This window comes from Rattus norvegicus, chromosome 10 (genome assembly GCF_036323735.1).
Source record: "Rattus norvegicus strain BN/NHsdMcwi chromosome 10, GRCr8, whole genome shotgun sequence".
NCBI classification, from domain to species: Eukaryota; Metazoa; Chordata; class Mammalia; order Rodentia; family Muridae; genus Rattus; species Rattus norvegicus.
The window spans coordinates 16962275-16978210 of NC_086028.1; the positions used below are offsets into that span (position 1 = coordinate 16962275).

The 15936-nt window shown below is 46.6% G+C and overlaps 1 protein-coding gene across 9 annotated transcripts in view; it reads right to left on the reverse strand.

The window, feature by feature from the left end:
• The window catches only part of Crebrf (CREB3 regulatory factor), a 63844-nt gene extending 58668 nt beyond the window's left edge, over positions 1 to 5176 (reverse strand). For 2 of the 9 annotated variants that reach the window (XM_039085884.2, XM_063268955.1), the window contains exons 1-2: positions 4106 to 4365; positions 3496 to 3614 (exon numbers count right to left, since the gene is read on the reverse strand). The gene's annotated coding sequence lies outside the window, so the exon portion shown is untranslated. Of the gene's footprint in view, positions 1 to 3192; positions 3423 to 3495; positions 3615 to 4105; positions 4530 to 4983 lie in introns of those variants that run through there. The other 7 variants (XM_017597237.3, XM_039085888.2, XM_039085887.2 and 4 more) reach the window with 7 other exon arrangements.
• Between the last annotated feature and the right edge of the window lie 10760 nt (positions 5177 to 15936).

Consider the following 15936-nt stretch of genomic DNA (forward strand, 5'->3'; position numbering starts at 1 on the left):
ACCTGTACAAACAAATTCAATACATTTTTTTGAAAAAGAAATTGTGTCCCCCCCTCCCCACCAAATGGGACCTTACTATATAAAAGAATAATTATCACAAACCAGATTACATCTTTAACCCAAGTACATGGGAGGCAGAGGTAGGCAGCCTCTGAGTTCAAGGCCAGCCTAGTTTACACAGTGTTCGAGGACAAGCAGGGTTATGTAGAGAGACCCTGTCTCAACGACGACAACAACAACAGCAAACCCCTAATTATCACAAACCAGTAAAATACAAGGCTCTTTTGAGATGGTAGTGAACACCTATAATCCCCTCTGGAATGGGAGATGGAGTATCAGGAATTCAAGGTCATATTCCTGGACACATAGTTTGAGGTTAGCCTGGCCATCAAGAGACACTATCTCAAAAAAACAAACAAAAATCACACAACAAAAAAACAACTTGTAGGCCAGTTCAAAGCCAGTCTGGAATATATACCAAAAAGAAAGTTTCAGAAATGGAGTGGGGGACGACCTCTAAAACACACAGAACTGGGGCTGGGGATTTAGCTCAGTGGTAGTGCGCTTGCCTAGGAAGCGCAAGGCCCTGGGTTCGGTCCCCAGCTCCGAAAAAAAGAACCAAAAAAAAAAAAAAAAAAAAAAAAAACCACACACACACACACACACAGAACTATGCTAATATACACCAATAGTTACTTTAAACAGTTTCAAAACATCTACAGATGTAAAATTTTACAATAGGATTGTGCCCTATGTTCTTACAATGACACTTTCTCAAGGTAGGAGATAAATACATTAGACTGTTGATCCAATATTTATATCCTCTGCAATTCCCTCTGCAAAAACTTCAAACTCAAGACGATGTCTTTAAAAAGAGGTTAAGAATGACCATGATGTGGTCCGACACTACACATCTTACTCTTTTTTTTTTTTTCCTTTTTTTTGGAGCTGGGGACCGAACCCAGGGCCTTGCGCTTGCTAGGCAAGCACTCTACCACTGAGCTAAATCCCCAACCCCTTTACTCTTGTAAATAAACAAACTACAGAGGTAAACCAGTCATTATAGATTATTAAATATTTACTATTTAGTCCTATGCAGTAAAAAGTTCAATTACTCCTATACTGGTATAATTAGAACCAACTGGGCACTGTGGCATATCGCTATCATTCCAGTAATGCAGGAAGCTGAGCAAGAAAATCATGAAGTTCAAAGCAACCTGGGCAACACTGCAAGCCCCCAAAACAAAAGCAAACAAAATAGAGTGACAGATTTATGACAAGCCCATGTGTTTACCTCAAAATGAGACACTATTAAATGTAGTAAAAGTCAGTGAGATCTTTGACAAAACAGTCAGGAACAAACCTAACTGGAAATGAGCCTATGCAGATAACTCTCAAAATTCTATCATTAGTCTTGACTAAAAATTAAGCCTTAAAAGCTAACAGTGAATTCAGTTTACTATTTTAAGAACCACTACACTGCCAAGTATGGTGGTTCACACCTTCAATCCCAGCACTCAGGAGGAAGAGGCAGGCAGATTATCTGGGGGGGGGGGGGGGAACCAACACAAAAAAACCACTACACTACACCAATACAGTTAAGATGCAATGTATAACACTACACTATTACAGTTAGGATACAATGTCTCTGTACTCCCATCATCCCATGGATTTAGTCACCACTACCAACACCAAGGACCTTTATTAGTTATCCTTTCACTCCAGAACTTACACCAATCAAACAGGTTATTTTCTTCATCAGTTTGTATGCAACATACAGAATGACAAGGTATTAAGCATAAGACAGAATTTTAGCCCAAAATAAACTCTAGTGTACATATTTGCCATTCTTAAGAAATTACTACATAAGTAATGAAACTAACTTTTCAAACAAAATGACAATGAACAACCCTTGATTAATTATTCTAGGTATCATCAAAACAACTCTGCTTGGTTTTAACTTTAGTTATACCCTTTTATCTGATTGTGGCATTATGATAGATTGGGACTTAGCAATACAACATTAAGTGATAAAATATGGGGCTAATATTTTATTTACTACAAAAACTATATATAGTCGAGTGGTGGTATGCCTATATATATAGGGTGGTTAACCCTAGCACTTGAGGAGGCAGAGGAAAATGGATCTTTTAGAGTTCCAGGTCAGCCTGGTCTACAGGGTAAGTTCCAGAACAGCTAGGGCTATATAGAGAAATCCTGCCTCAGAAACAAACAAATAAATAAGAATTAAAATTAAATGTAATTTTAAAAGTATATCAAATAACCTGGGGTTATATTTTTACCGAGTTTTAAAAAAAACCGAGGTCAGTCACATAAAACCAATACCAAAGTTGATGAATAATTTATTTACTATTTGTTGATCTTCAGCTCAACTCTTGAAGAGTCCCCTATGGTGATATATCTATAATGTATTCCTACTCTTAAGTACTTAACCAAAGATGTATCAATAGCCTAGTACTTTTGACAATATGAATGTGATCACAGGTTGTAAGCTCATCTTAAAAGGAGCTTGAAAAAGCATTTAACAAGGATAACATGGTGCCAATTCCAATTTTGTATCCACAGCATTTTCCCCTTTCGTGTATCTCTCAGCTATTTTAAACTGAGAGAACACTGAAGAATATTTTAAAGTACAATCAAGTAACAATCATTTTACCATAGATCACAAAATTTATAAAGAATTTCTATTTCTGCCTTTTAAAAAATAAGTCAGACCTTAATTCTTTTTTCACCTGCTGGTAATGGAAAGACAAAAGTCCTAAAGACTCATCAGACCCAAATACTTTTCTCAAGGTTCCGTTTTCTCATGAAGCTGATGCAAGTTAGCTTCGGATTTATGTGAGCAAGGGAGACAAATTAAGACTTGAAGCACAGGGGTCTGATCTTTGGAAGGTATCTACGTGTGGGGGAAAAAATAGAAACACCGCTCGTCCCTCAATTTTGCTTTTTCAGTCTCAATTTTCTCTCTGCAATACCCAGAAAAAGCACAAGTTCCTCTGAATGCCTGTCTCTACACGGGAGGTCTGGTACAGAAACACACCCCCAACTACCGAAATAGCTCAAGGTGGTCCTTAAGACTCAAGCCTGTTCAGAAACTGTTTGCTTTCTTGGGTTAAAGAAGGGCGATTACAGGTTTTGGCGGCAGGATTTATCAAGCAGCAGAGTGCCTACCAAGAAGCCAGAGACTAAGCTCCATCTAGTCCCAGGAACCGCCCCCTGGGAGGCTAGACTGCCCTCGGTACTTCCCTGGCCGCCTCCACTCGGGAGCGGCCGAGCCGGGTCAGGCTCCTCCGAGCGGCTTCCGGGTCCTCCAGGACTCTAGCCCACACCCGGCCCGCCCCCGGCCCCGCTCAGTTCGGCTCGGCTCTGCGCCCTTTGCCCCGTCTCCGCCCCGCTCAGTGGCCCCCCAGCCCCGTCCCCTCCCATCTAATATGGCCGCCCCACCGGCCCAACCCCCAGCACAACCTAACTTACTGGGGGCCCGCGGCACCGCCTCCCTGCGCCCATTGGCGCCACGGCCCCCGCTCGCCTCCTCCATTGGACAGCATCGGCCGCCACTCGTCAGCGAGGGCTCCGCCTCCGGACCTTTCAAGCTGCTTAGAGAGGACATATAAACAAATCCCGAGAGGGAGGCCCCCGTCGCCCGCCGCCTCCGGGGAGGGGCCGGGGGGAACAGCAGCCCCACGACGCCCCTGCCCTGAGTTCTCCCGGCCCACTCCTCCGTCCCTGGCCTTCCGAGCGCCAGCTGTGCCGGTCTCCCTCACACGCCCCTCTCCTCCCCTCCCTCCCGGCCCCTCCCACCCGCTCGCCGCTCTGACAGGCCGGTTGCCGGCAGTCGCGGTCTCCGGTTCCCGGGAGCGCAAAGGGCACGGCCCTAACGGGGCCGCCCGCCCGCGCGTGCCCGTCTTTTATATAACGGTCGGCCGCGGGGACAGCCCGGTCCGGCTCGCATCGGCGACCCCGTTCCGCGCGCCCTCGGCCCGGCGGCCCCCGCCCCGCTTGCCCGGAGCCGGGCACCCGCGCCTCACTCCCGCGGTTCTCTGCCGCCACATCCCGCCTGCCCGTGCGGCCGCTCGGCACTCACCTGAGGCTGAAAGCGGTTCAGGCACTAGGTCCGGCCGCGTTGCAGCGGCCGCGGCCCCTCTCCATGCTGCCTCGGTTTGTTTTGTTTATGTCCTTCCTGACGGGTTCCCGGAAATCGCGTGACTCGCCCCCCTCACGTGGGCCGCGGCGAGGAGGAGGAGGGAGGCGGGGGCCCGCCGCCCCAGGCCAATCGCAAGGCGCCCTGAAGTCTGGCCAATCAGGGGCTCAGCCCGGCTGGCGCCCTGTCACGTGACACCCGAGGGGCGGGTTGCTGGGGAAAACCAGGAAGAGAGGGCGGAGCGGGGGCTCGGAGACTGCTGCTGAGCGTGGGCGTGGGCCGCTGGGGATGGCAAGCAGCGAGCTAGCGTTCGCGCGTGATGTTCTTTTCAGAGGCTTCCATATTCAGTCTGTCTGTAGACTCAGAACTAAGATGAGAACCGAGGATTCTGAATACCCACTTTACAGTTTAACTGAACCATGGGAGATTAAAGGAATATTAATTAGTAGGGGGCTACATCGACATTCTGTTTAGTAAATGACGTTCGTGTTCCCCGATAGAATTGGCCTTCAGTTGTTTATTCATTAATCAACTCATATTTATTGAGTCTGGATCCCCAGACCTTGAGTCAGCTGCGGGCATCTTCGGGATAGGACCCCTGTATTCAGCTGTACAAACTGCTACTAGATGCTCTACGGACAAGGCTGTTTAACAAGTGATGATGTGATTGATTTATGCCTCTTAATCCGGTTGACAGTTGATCGGATGTGTAGTTTGGGGTAGGTTCATTATCCCAAATAGTTCTCCCAACAGACACAATAAGAACCATTTTTCAAAAGAAAAGAAAACCCTCAGAATTATTGTTCAAAGAAATAACCTACCTAATTATCACAGCCTGTTTCCAGGATTCTCTTTATCTCTGGATCTTCCTGTCTTAGTCTTCTGGGTGTGGGGTTACTGGTCTGCACACAGAAAATGTATTTTCTTAAGCATAGGAAAAGAAGATTAAAGGACAGAGAAACTTCATCAGATTCCCTTCGAATATGAGCTTTGCATTGGGAGAACCCGTGGCTTCAAAGCAGGCAGGGATCGAGGAAGGGGGTGTTGTAGTTGACCCCTGTGATCTCAGCACTGGAGAGGTGAGAGCAGGAGGATTGAAGTTTATTCCTAGCTACACCGAATTACATGCAAGGTCTTTATAAGAGCAGGTCTCAAAACACCCATAAGCTCCCTGCCAAAATAAGAAAGCCCTCCCCCATGCACATAGATCCAGGCAACAGTAGAGCAACCTTCCTAATACTGTGACCCTTGAATGTTCCTCATGCTGTAGTGACCCCAACCATAAAATTATTTTCATTGCTACTTCATCACAGTAATTCTGCTACTCTTATAAATCGTAATATAAATAACTGTGTTTTCTGATGGTCTTAGGCAACCCCTGTGAAAGGGTCATTCGACCTCCAAAGGGGTCACAATCCACAGGTTGAGAACCACTGTGGTAGCATCTCACTGTTACAGTCATGGGCTGGGATGAGACGTGATGACACACATCTGTGACTCCAGCACTGGGGAGTCACAGGCAGGTGGGTCTCCATTCAAGGCAAACAGGAGCTACATTGTAATTTGCTCCCTGATTCAAAAGCAAGCAACCATGGATTTGGGAATAAAAAGTTTACCTAGATCATAATCCTGACAAAGGTTGGGTGGGACTAGTAATGTCCCCTTGTCCTCCACCCTCCATGTTAGACATATTATATAGCCGGTCACTATGTCACTGGCTTAGTAATAACCTGGATTGGAATCCTTGTGTCACCACATGTGGACCATGAAGGTAAATTTCTACGTTTGTAAAAATGGGATTGGTGTAAGAATTGGGTCAAATAATTTACATAGGGTTGGTAAGATGGCTTAGCGGGTACAGCACTTATCACACAAATGTGAGGACCTGAATTTGAATCTCCAGAAACCTACGTTAAAGCTGGCTGTGTATCAGGAACAGCTGTAATCCCAGCATCCTTCAGGGAGATGGGAGTCTGAGACAGGAGACCCCAGAAACTCACAGGCCGGCCGGCCAGCCTGACGCGCAGTGATGGTGAGACCCTATCTCAAACAGTGTGGACACTGGAACACACGTGCATGCCTGCATTCATGAGTTTAAGCAAACATATGCACACACACAAACTGTATCCACAGATGCATATACATAATATAAAAATGCCAGAGCGCCTGCCACATAGTTAGTACATAGTGAACAGCAGTAACATCCCAAGGGCATCGTTGGAAGACCAGCTAGCTGTAGACCGAATAGCACATGAGGAAAATCCTAGGCGACTCAACAATTTAACAGCCACTAGACCAAGCTAACCTCAAACTCGTGACAATCTTCCTGCCTCTGCCTCCTGAGCACATGTACTACAAGTATGAACCACCATGTCGGGCTGAAACAAATTTTTGGGACTTCAGATGAATAGGTAACTGTAAATCTCTCCCCCAATATGCCAACCACAAATAGGACCCTGATGTCCAACGAGGCAATGAGTAGTTACCACACGGGAACTAAAAGGATTATAATTACCTCGTTAAGTCTGACCAAAGCTCCTTCTAGTTTTCCCCATTAGGTGGAATTGAAAGTTGGTGGGGAAAATCCATAATAAAATTGGCTTGGGGAATTGGAGCCAGGTTCCCTGGACTTGTTGCTGTGGGGCTCATGCTTTCAAATGCCAGGAGTTTGACCCTTGCTTATTTATCTTCTCAGAGTTCGATCTTTGGAAGCTCTACTGCAGAAGGCTGGCCCTTCTGCTGTCACACTACCTACCTTTCAGACACAGGCATTTGTATATCTGCAAATACAAGTTCCTATCCTATCACAGGGCCCTGCCATGAGTGGCGTCTACTGATCAGTTACACTGTTGTCCAGTCTTCATGTTTTCTGTTATCTAGGAAGGGAGGGAGTTTGGGCAATGGAGACTTTCTATCAAGGTCTGTTATTGACTATACCCTGCTCTGAATGGAGTCAAACACAAGCTCCTAATTGATCAGTGGTTTTGGGGCGGGGGCTTGATGCAGCCAGATTCTACCACAGAGTTGGCAGAAAGACTGTGGGATAGTGTTGGCTTGAGGGGTAAAAGGTTTTTTCCTAGCCACAAAGTGGTGACCAGCTGACGTGCCATTTCCAAAAGTGTGTAATGATGCTCCTAAGGAAAGTTTATGTCAAGAGGCTGAATCAGAAAATCAAGAGTTTTCCACAAAGGTGAGACAATGGCACAAGCAAGAGATACACTGGATGCCACTAAATTCTCCAAAATAATTTAAAAGCTCAGAAAGAAGCAGGCACAGTGGCTCATGCCTCTATTCCAGTAGGTCAGTCAGGACTACATAGTGAGCATGGATCTTGCCTCAAAAAACCCAAAGTACAAAAATGTATTTGATGAGCATTAACTCGCTAGGGCTCTGCGGAGGCTTCTCAGGTATTCGCTGTGTACATGGACATCTCCCTCACTTTAAACCTTAAGTGCAGGAGGCTGGAGCAAGTGAACAGCTTGAGGCCAGGGCTTTAGGATCAGCCTGGGTAACTCGGTATTCATTCCCTCTCAGAAATAGAAAGGAATGGTGGGTGACACACATCTTTAATCCCAGTATTGAGGAGGGGGAGGCAGACCTATGTGAGTTCTAGGCCAGCCAGAGAGACACAGTAAGATACTGTTCTCAAAAACGCATACACAAACAAACAAATGAAAACAAAATTTGGCCTAGTTTGAGCTATGAGATCCAAGGCAGCCGGGTTTCCAGCTGTTCTCCATCATTCTTTATGATCCTGTGTGCTCTAGTAGAGAATTAAAAGTTAAAAGGAGTGCCCAGCCATGCAAAGTAGTGCTGGCATGTGCAACCAAAAATTCAGGTGACATGAAAAACAGAGAAATTATTATTCTTTTTTTAAAAAATCATCTGTCGAAAGCCTAGCATTTTCTCACTATTTCTGATTGTTTGGAAGCAGGGCCTTACGTGCCTAAGGCTGTCCTTGAACTCCTGATCCTCTTGCCTCTGAATCCCAAGTGCTGGGATCACAGGTGGGCACCAGCACACCCAGCCCTACACTGCCTTATGACCTAAACATTATGCTGCGTGTGAACCCTCATTAGCAGACTGGGTTCTGCTTGCTGACTCCCGACACATCTTTTTAAGTGTCAGCCTTTTGGGACTAAGCGTTTCTCTCTGGACAATCTGGACTGTGGGATACGGTCAGACGTCACAGCTTCAAAAGTGGGACTAATTAACTCAAACCTGGCCGATCTCCAGGAAAAGCCTTGTCGCTCTGACATTTGGCACCGACTTTTTCTTAAGAAGATGGCAGTCTTGCTGAGTAGCCTAACAGAGACTCATTGACGCTGGTAACTGGATCCCATCCCTCATTCATCTCATCTAAGATGTATTCTTTTTTTTTTTTTTCTTTTTTTCAGAGCTGGGGACCGAACCCAGGGCCTTGAGCTTCCTAGGCAAGCGCTCTACCACTGAGCTAAATCGCCAACTGCCTAAGATGTATTCTTTGGGGGAGAACTTGTCCCCTCGGAGGTCTCTCAATGGGACAGTGTCCTTATTTGATAGCTCTGAGTGTCAGTTTCTCTTTCTCTCTAAAAATACCAAGTTCGGCCTGAAACACCCCATTATTTATCTATCCTGATTCCTCAGTCTACCCCACACTCAGCAGCAGGCCTGCCGTGGCACAGGACAGACTTGTGGATCTGATGAACCAAGAGATCCAAACCCTAGCCCATCTTCCAAGGTGCAAGACCCATCTAAGCACAGCATATAACACTTGTGATACTCATGCTGCGCATGCTGGAGCTATTCGTCAGTGCGCCAAGTGGGCATTCGAGACAGCTACTGAGTTAGACAGCCAAGCCTATCTTTACTGACGACCCAGGGGAAGGAGAGAAATGGACATTTGTTTGTGAAATACTGAACGTGTACACAGGAGACACTGTCCTCCCCTTGAAGGACCTCAGATACTAGTGAGGGGAGATGATCAATCTCATAAGAAGGGACCCTCACGCTGACGGGAGTGTGGGCCACAGGCTTCAGTGCCCTTTTCTGTCAGCTTACTCCTGCAAATTCCTAGCCCATCTGATACTACATCCCTCTCCCCACTTGCCTCCCAGGTTGATCTGAAAGACTATTGGTACATAAGAGGCTCCCCCATCTCCGCCTCTCAGGGAGGAATGTGACCAGAAACTTCTTAGGAGAGAAAACAATGTCTCCTGGCAGAGCGGCTCCCTTATCTTTCACTGCGGCGTTCTTGTCAAAATTGTTTCATCTCTTTTGCTGACCGAACACTCCTGGGACAATGAATCAGGCTTTTAATTTTGTTTTATCAGTGCTGAGCTGAACATACACTGTTCTGCTCAGTGGCCGTACATGAGAGCAAACCGGGAGGCCGGGGAGTGAGAACAATCTAGCGTTTGTTGTAGAAAGACTCCCTACATACAGGTATAATAAGACTTTCTGCTGGCGAGGCCAGAGTGGGAGGATAAAAGCCAGAGTCAGAGGGACAGAAGATTAAGAGGCAGGAACCCAGACCCACAGCCACAATAGCTCTAACTAGGAGAGGAGGGAGAGGAGGCAGAGGAGGCTTGTTCCAAAAAACAAAACAAAAAAACAAAAAACAAAAAAACAAAACAAAACAAAAAAAAAAACCAAGCCTGGTCTAACCACAAGGCTAGCTTCTAGAGGGCAGGAAGTAAACAATTCAGAAAGATTTCTAAGGGAAAGAAGTAGTACTAAGTTAAGACAGGGGAGGGTAGAGCCGGGGGGGCCCTCTGTAACCCAAGGTTTGATTTAATGTAAATTTACAAGGTCGCAAGTCCCCCCCCCCCCCCCAGATGCAGGAAAAACCCAGGACATGCCCATCAGCTATGCTGATGGCTTTTTAAGTTTTAGTTTCCCTTTTGTTTTCACAAAGCCCAGGCTCACTAAGTAATTAATGGGTTCGACAAACCACCGCTACATCACCAAGTTGCAAACATGATTAACAAGACATGAGTAGCAGTTGCAGATTTTTGTCAAGAGAGGGAATGCTAGGAGAAGGGCCAAGTCCCCATCTCCGCACTTAGCCTAGCCTGCAAGGTGTCTCTCTCTAGGTCCCCCCAGGGGTAGCCTGCCTTTCCAAACAGTTCCTGCCTGCACCTGCTAATTAATACTGCACTGAAGTTTGCTCCCTTAGGTCAGGAGAGCCAGAAGAGTCTGCCCACAGAGCTGGCTGGAACTCACTGGCTCCTAGCAACTAGCGCCTGTCTGCCAGAGAGTCCCCTCTTCCCAGCCTGGCAGAGGAGGCAGCCACCCCTGTGAGAGTGGAGTAATGAGGGAACTGATGTGGGGATTAGAGCAAAGAGTAGAGCGGTTACCCCTTCTCTTAACAAGGGAGGTAAGGGCAGGGTTTAGGCTCCTGCAAACACCATGGGAGAAGGGAGGATCCAGCGGTGGGTTTCTTCTGTTCGGAGGGTTGATAACTGAGGAGCTGAGATCAGGAAGGAAGCAAAGTGCTCTACTGCTCTTTCTTTGCCTTGATCTAGCCCAGTCACAGTCTGGCAACATATACAACCAGCCTGGAACATGGCAAGCAATGCTGAAATGTTAGCTATTAATATTGTAATTATTTTGAGGAACAAAGGCTTGAACCCTACCCCAGGGCTCTGCTATGTTAGAGAAACACCCCACCCTGGCGTCTTTTATTTTTTTATGTGGAATAGGGTCTCACTAGATTGCACAAGCAGGCCTTAAACGTGTTCTTTCAGCCTTCTGAGAAGCTGGGAGTGAGGCAGGTACCACCACTGGCTGTTATCACTAATAAAAATGGTTCTGAACATTTCTGGGTGGGGGGAGGCTAAAGAACACCATAGATGCAGGAATTTAGGGATCCCACCTGGGAACCATGGAGCTCAGAGAGAGGCACCTTGTATGCAGGACCAGCTATATAATCTTCAGAGTCAAATAAGAAACGGAAAGGCCAGGACCCAGGCTCAAAAATGATGGACAGACCGAGACTGTCCTGGTGACGCACGCCTGCAATCCTAGGGACACTGGGACAGGAGGTTCAAGTTCAAGAACAGGTGGAGGTGGGGGAATTGGGACTGCAGCTCAGTGGCTATGCAGTTGCCTAATACAACACATGCACAAAGCTTTGGGTTTAGTACTAAGCACCATAAATACAGAAAAGAAGAGAAAAAGTATTCATTCTCTCTCTGTCTCTCTCTCTGTCGCTCTCTCTGTCTCTCTGTCTCTGTCTCTGTCTCTCTGTCTCTCTGTCTCTCTCTGTCTCTCTGTCTCTCTGTCTCTCTCTCTCTCTCTCTCTCTCTCTCTCTCTCTCTCTCTCTCTCTCTCTTCTATTTTTCTAGACAGGGTTTCTCATGTAACCTTGGCTACCCCAGAACTCACTCTGCAGACCAGGCTGGCCTCTGTTTCCTGCCTGCTGGGATTAAAGGTGTGCACCGCCACCACCTACATCACAGCTTTCAACACAGAAAGAGCATTGAAAAGTCTCTGTAGCTTTAGAGCACTTGTGGCATTACTTTGTGTTAACTCAATTCCCAAAGATCAGAATTTACTAAATTAGAAGTCATCTCCCATGAGATTCTTTTTTTTTTCCCCATAGTAACTTTAAGTAAATGAGCATCGCTGAATGCCTCCTGCAAGCTCGATTATGGGAATCAAATGCCAGAATAGGCCAGGCAGGTCTGGTGGCTCACTCCTAGAATCCAGGCAGGATTTCTAAGCATTCAAAGGATTCATCTATGCCGTGAGTTCTTAAGCAAGCCAGGGCCACACAATAAGACCTTGTCTCAAAAGAACCAACCAACCAAACTAACAAACCAAAACCAAATGACAACTGTGTCCACAGAGATAAGCAAAGATTGCTGTGAGAAGCCAGAGGCGCCAAGTACCCTTAGGAGAGATCTTGGGCTTTACAGAGCTGAGCTGAGCTGAGAGAAAGGAGGTGTTGCTGCCAAGGACAGACACTGGCCTAGAACTCAAGTTCCTCCTCCGCCAGTCTCCTTGAGTAGCTGGGATTACAGGCATGTGTCACCAGTCCCAGTAGGCTTCTAACAGGAGGTATGGCACATGTTTAGACACGAGGGAACCATCTGAGCTAGGGAAAGCTGTAAGTACCACGTAACTGAGAGGGGAGAAAGACCATGACTGATCAAGGGGAGGAGTTTTACCCTGGAAAAATGTCAAGGACACTCACTGGCAGCTTTGGGCCCTAAGAGCAGACTCTCCTGTGTTTTGGTTTATTTATTTGTTTATGTTTTAATTATCATGTGTGTATCTATATGTGGGTGTGGGCACTTGTGAGTCTAGGTATCCACAGAGGCCAGAATAGGGCATTGGATCCCCTGGAGCGGGAGTTATAGGTAGGAGTGAGTAGCTAATGTGGGTGTCAGGAACCAAGCTCAAGGTTTTTTTTGTTTTTTTTTTTTTTTTTTCCAAGAGCAGTAATGCTCTTAACCAGTGAGTCATCTCTCTGGCCGTTCACTCAACTGCTGTTGCACCCGAGGCCCAAGCACTGGTAGATGGAATTGCCACATTGTTACAGGCTAGACAAACAACAGTGAGCCAAGGCAACCCCCAAAACAGCTCTAAAAGCACCAAGGTCTCAGAAGCCGGGTGAGACATGGGTATAGGGTGAGTTGAACAAAGTCTGGTTATTTATTCTTGGTTTAAATGTCCCCCAACGCGTTCTGTATCTAATGTAGGTCTCAGCTGAATGGTTGGACCCTTACCATGGTGTTTTGATGCCTTTGGGAAATGGTGGAGATTAAAACCTTTCTGGTGAAGCCTCTGTGCTGGAATCTCCTGGTTTTTATAGACTGGACGTGTCTCATCTTCTGCCGTGTGACACATTGTGCTGCCTTTGGACACTGTCCCTACTGTCAGCACCAGATGTGAGCACTATACTTCCTACCTCCAGAAGTGTAGGCTAGAATAAACCCTTTTTCTTTATAAAGTAGCCTGCCTTGTGTATTTCATTACAGTCCCCCAAATGGGCTTCTATAACTTAGGACTTTCAGGCAGCAGAGCCTCAGAGAGGAGAATTCGATACACCATTGGCCTGTTTTTCCAGTTACAATAGGATTGTGGTCTGTTTACTTCATAAGTTAATGTCCATACAATTTTTGATACATCATAGGGGAGGGTGGTGCTGACAGCTACCTGGGCCATGGGCCTTTCAGACAGCTCCTCCTTACAGACTTCTTCCTTGGCCTGCCTCTTGGGGAGGGGTGCATGAGTGTGACGACCACTAGACAGCTCCTTTCCTCACACAATCATGCATACACATGACCCCAGCTGTCTGTGTCACCTTCTTCCATTCTCATCTCCAGCTAGACCTTCTTGGCCTCCAGACCCCATGCAATGGAGTCCCGGTCATTATCTCACGCAGACACCTGAGCCCTGACTATTGCTGAACTTCACTCTGTGTCCTGATCACAGCTGAAATGCTGTAAGATCTGCTCTACCAGGGACCTGGATGCGATCCTTAGCCTCTCCCTGCTCTCCCCATCCCTGTCCTGCAGTCAGTCCATTGCCACTCTGATCCTTAGGAGCTGACAGCTATGGTCAAGGCAGCTGCTTCCCGGCTTCCATTTCTTTCAGTTTACCATATCCCTGCATGTTTACCTCTCCTGGGCCATGCAACCTCTTCTCTTCTCAGCCTGGAATTCTTTAAGCTCTCTCCTTCTATGAGTCTGCCACTAGAGGCCATTTTTTTTTCCTTCAAAATCCTTTCTCCCAGCATTAAAGCTTTACTTAGTAAATATATTTTCCTAGGAAGCACTGGATGGGGTGGGAGTTGGGGTAAACACATAAGGCAAACAGATTTAAAATTTTCAATTATGTGTACATGTGTTGTATGTGTCTGAGCACATATATATGGGTGCCAGCAGAGGTCAAAAGAGGGTGTCAGATCTCCTGCAACTAGATTTACAGGCAGTTTCGAGCCACCCAGTATGGGTGGGTGCTGGGGACTGAACTTGGGGCCTCAGGAAGAGCAGCTGTACTATCTCTCTAGCCGTTTCCCATTCCCAACACTCCCCAAACCCCATCCCCACAAAAAGGTCGATGGGGATCAAACTCAGGGTCTAAGCTTGCTAGACAAGCTCTGAACTACCCCTCCAGCCCTATAAACAACGCTTTATCATGTGTCTTCCTTGATGCACGGGGCAGGGTGACCAGTTTGTTTATCATTTGCATGTAGGCTCCCCCTGTACAAACAGGGGCTGGAAATACCAGCTGAAAGCACGGGGGGGGGGGTGCTGAGAGAGTCGATCTCAGCTTCCTAAGTCTTACTTCCTCAAACACGGGCTTATAAAACATCTACCCAGTTTGTTCCACTTTGGACCGGCAGCCCACAGTAGTAGTGCTCTTGGTCAGTATGAAGACACTTTGGAAAACATGCCAAAATCCTGATGATAGTCTAAAACAGTCTTGTTTGGCTGGAACACTGGGGCTTTTCTTTAACCAGTGTGGGACCCCAGCACATTCACAGCCCCACATTTCCACTTTGTATGCAGGCAGAAATCAGCATCAATGTTCCCTTTCATCACCCCTACAAGGTCACTGTGAACACCTACACAAAAGGAAGCCCAGGAGAGGCCTCACACCCTGAAGGGTCTGACGTGCCAGGGCCGTTCACAAGGTCCCTGTGAGCCAACTGCTTTCTAGCTGACTCAGAATAGCTTCTGTGGCTCAGCAAATCTGACTTCACTTCCTCTGATCCTGAATGCTCAGGGGGTGTGGGGGAGGAGGGAAGTACTAACTTTTTTGACAGTAGTCCACAAGAAACACCCCCCCCCCCATTAAGAAAAGCATACATTAAGAAGAAATGTGGGCTGGAGAGATGGCTCAGTGGTTAAGAGCACTAACTACTCTTCCGGAGGTCCTGAGTTCAAATCCCAGCAACCACATGGTGGCTCACAACCATCTGTAATGGGATCTGATGCCCTCTTCTGGTGTGTCTGAAGACAGTGACAGTGTACTCACATACAGAAAATAAATAAATAAATCTTTTTAAAAAAAGAAGTAATGCATGCTTTGGGACAACTTGAAAACGCTACAAAATTGTGAAAGAAGTAATCATTTATGATAGTACGGTGGACTACTTCCTACCATGCATTTGTCATTGAACATTTATAATCCACAGTTATTGTCTTCTAATATTCTAACTTATCAATAAATGGTTTTTTTTTATTAAGTTATTACATTTGTGTTGGTTGAGACAGGATCTTGCTATGTAGTACAGGCTGGTCTGGAATTCACTCTGCAGCCCAGGCTGGTCCCTGATTTGAGACTCTCCCACTTCCCAGGGACTTACAGGCATGCATTACACTTGCCTTTTAAATGTATTGTTTCCTTCGGGGCTGGCCAGATGGCTCAGTGGTTAAGACACTACGGTTCCTCCGGAGGACCTGGGCTTGGTTCCCAGCACCCACACGGTGGTTCACAACCACCTACAACTCCAGACAAGGGGATCTGATGCCATCTTTTGGCCACCAAGGTGACACACATATGGTACCCGGAAATATATGCAGGCAAAATATCCACACACATAAAAACATTTTCAAAAGTTAAAAATGAAACATTTCTGTATGTGTGTGTGGGCGTGTCTATATACCACATGTAAGTAAGGGTCTAAAAGGCCAAAAAAGGCTATTGTATTTCCTGAGTTGGGTTATGAACAATTGTGAACTGACACTTGGATCCTCTGGAAGAACAGAAATCCCTTTGAATTGGGACCCACACCCTCTCTCTAGTTCCCCCCATAAGTCTTTAAATAGGTTATGTTT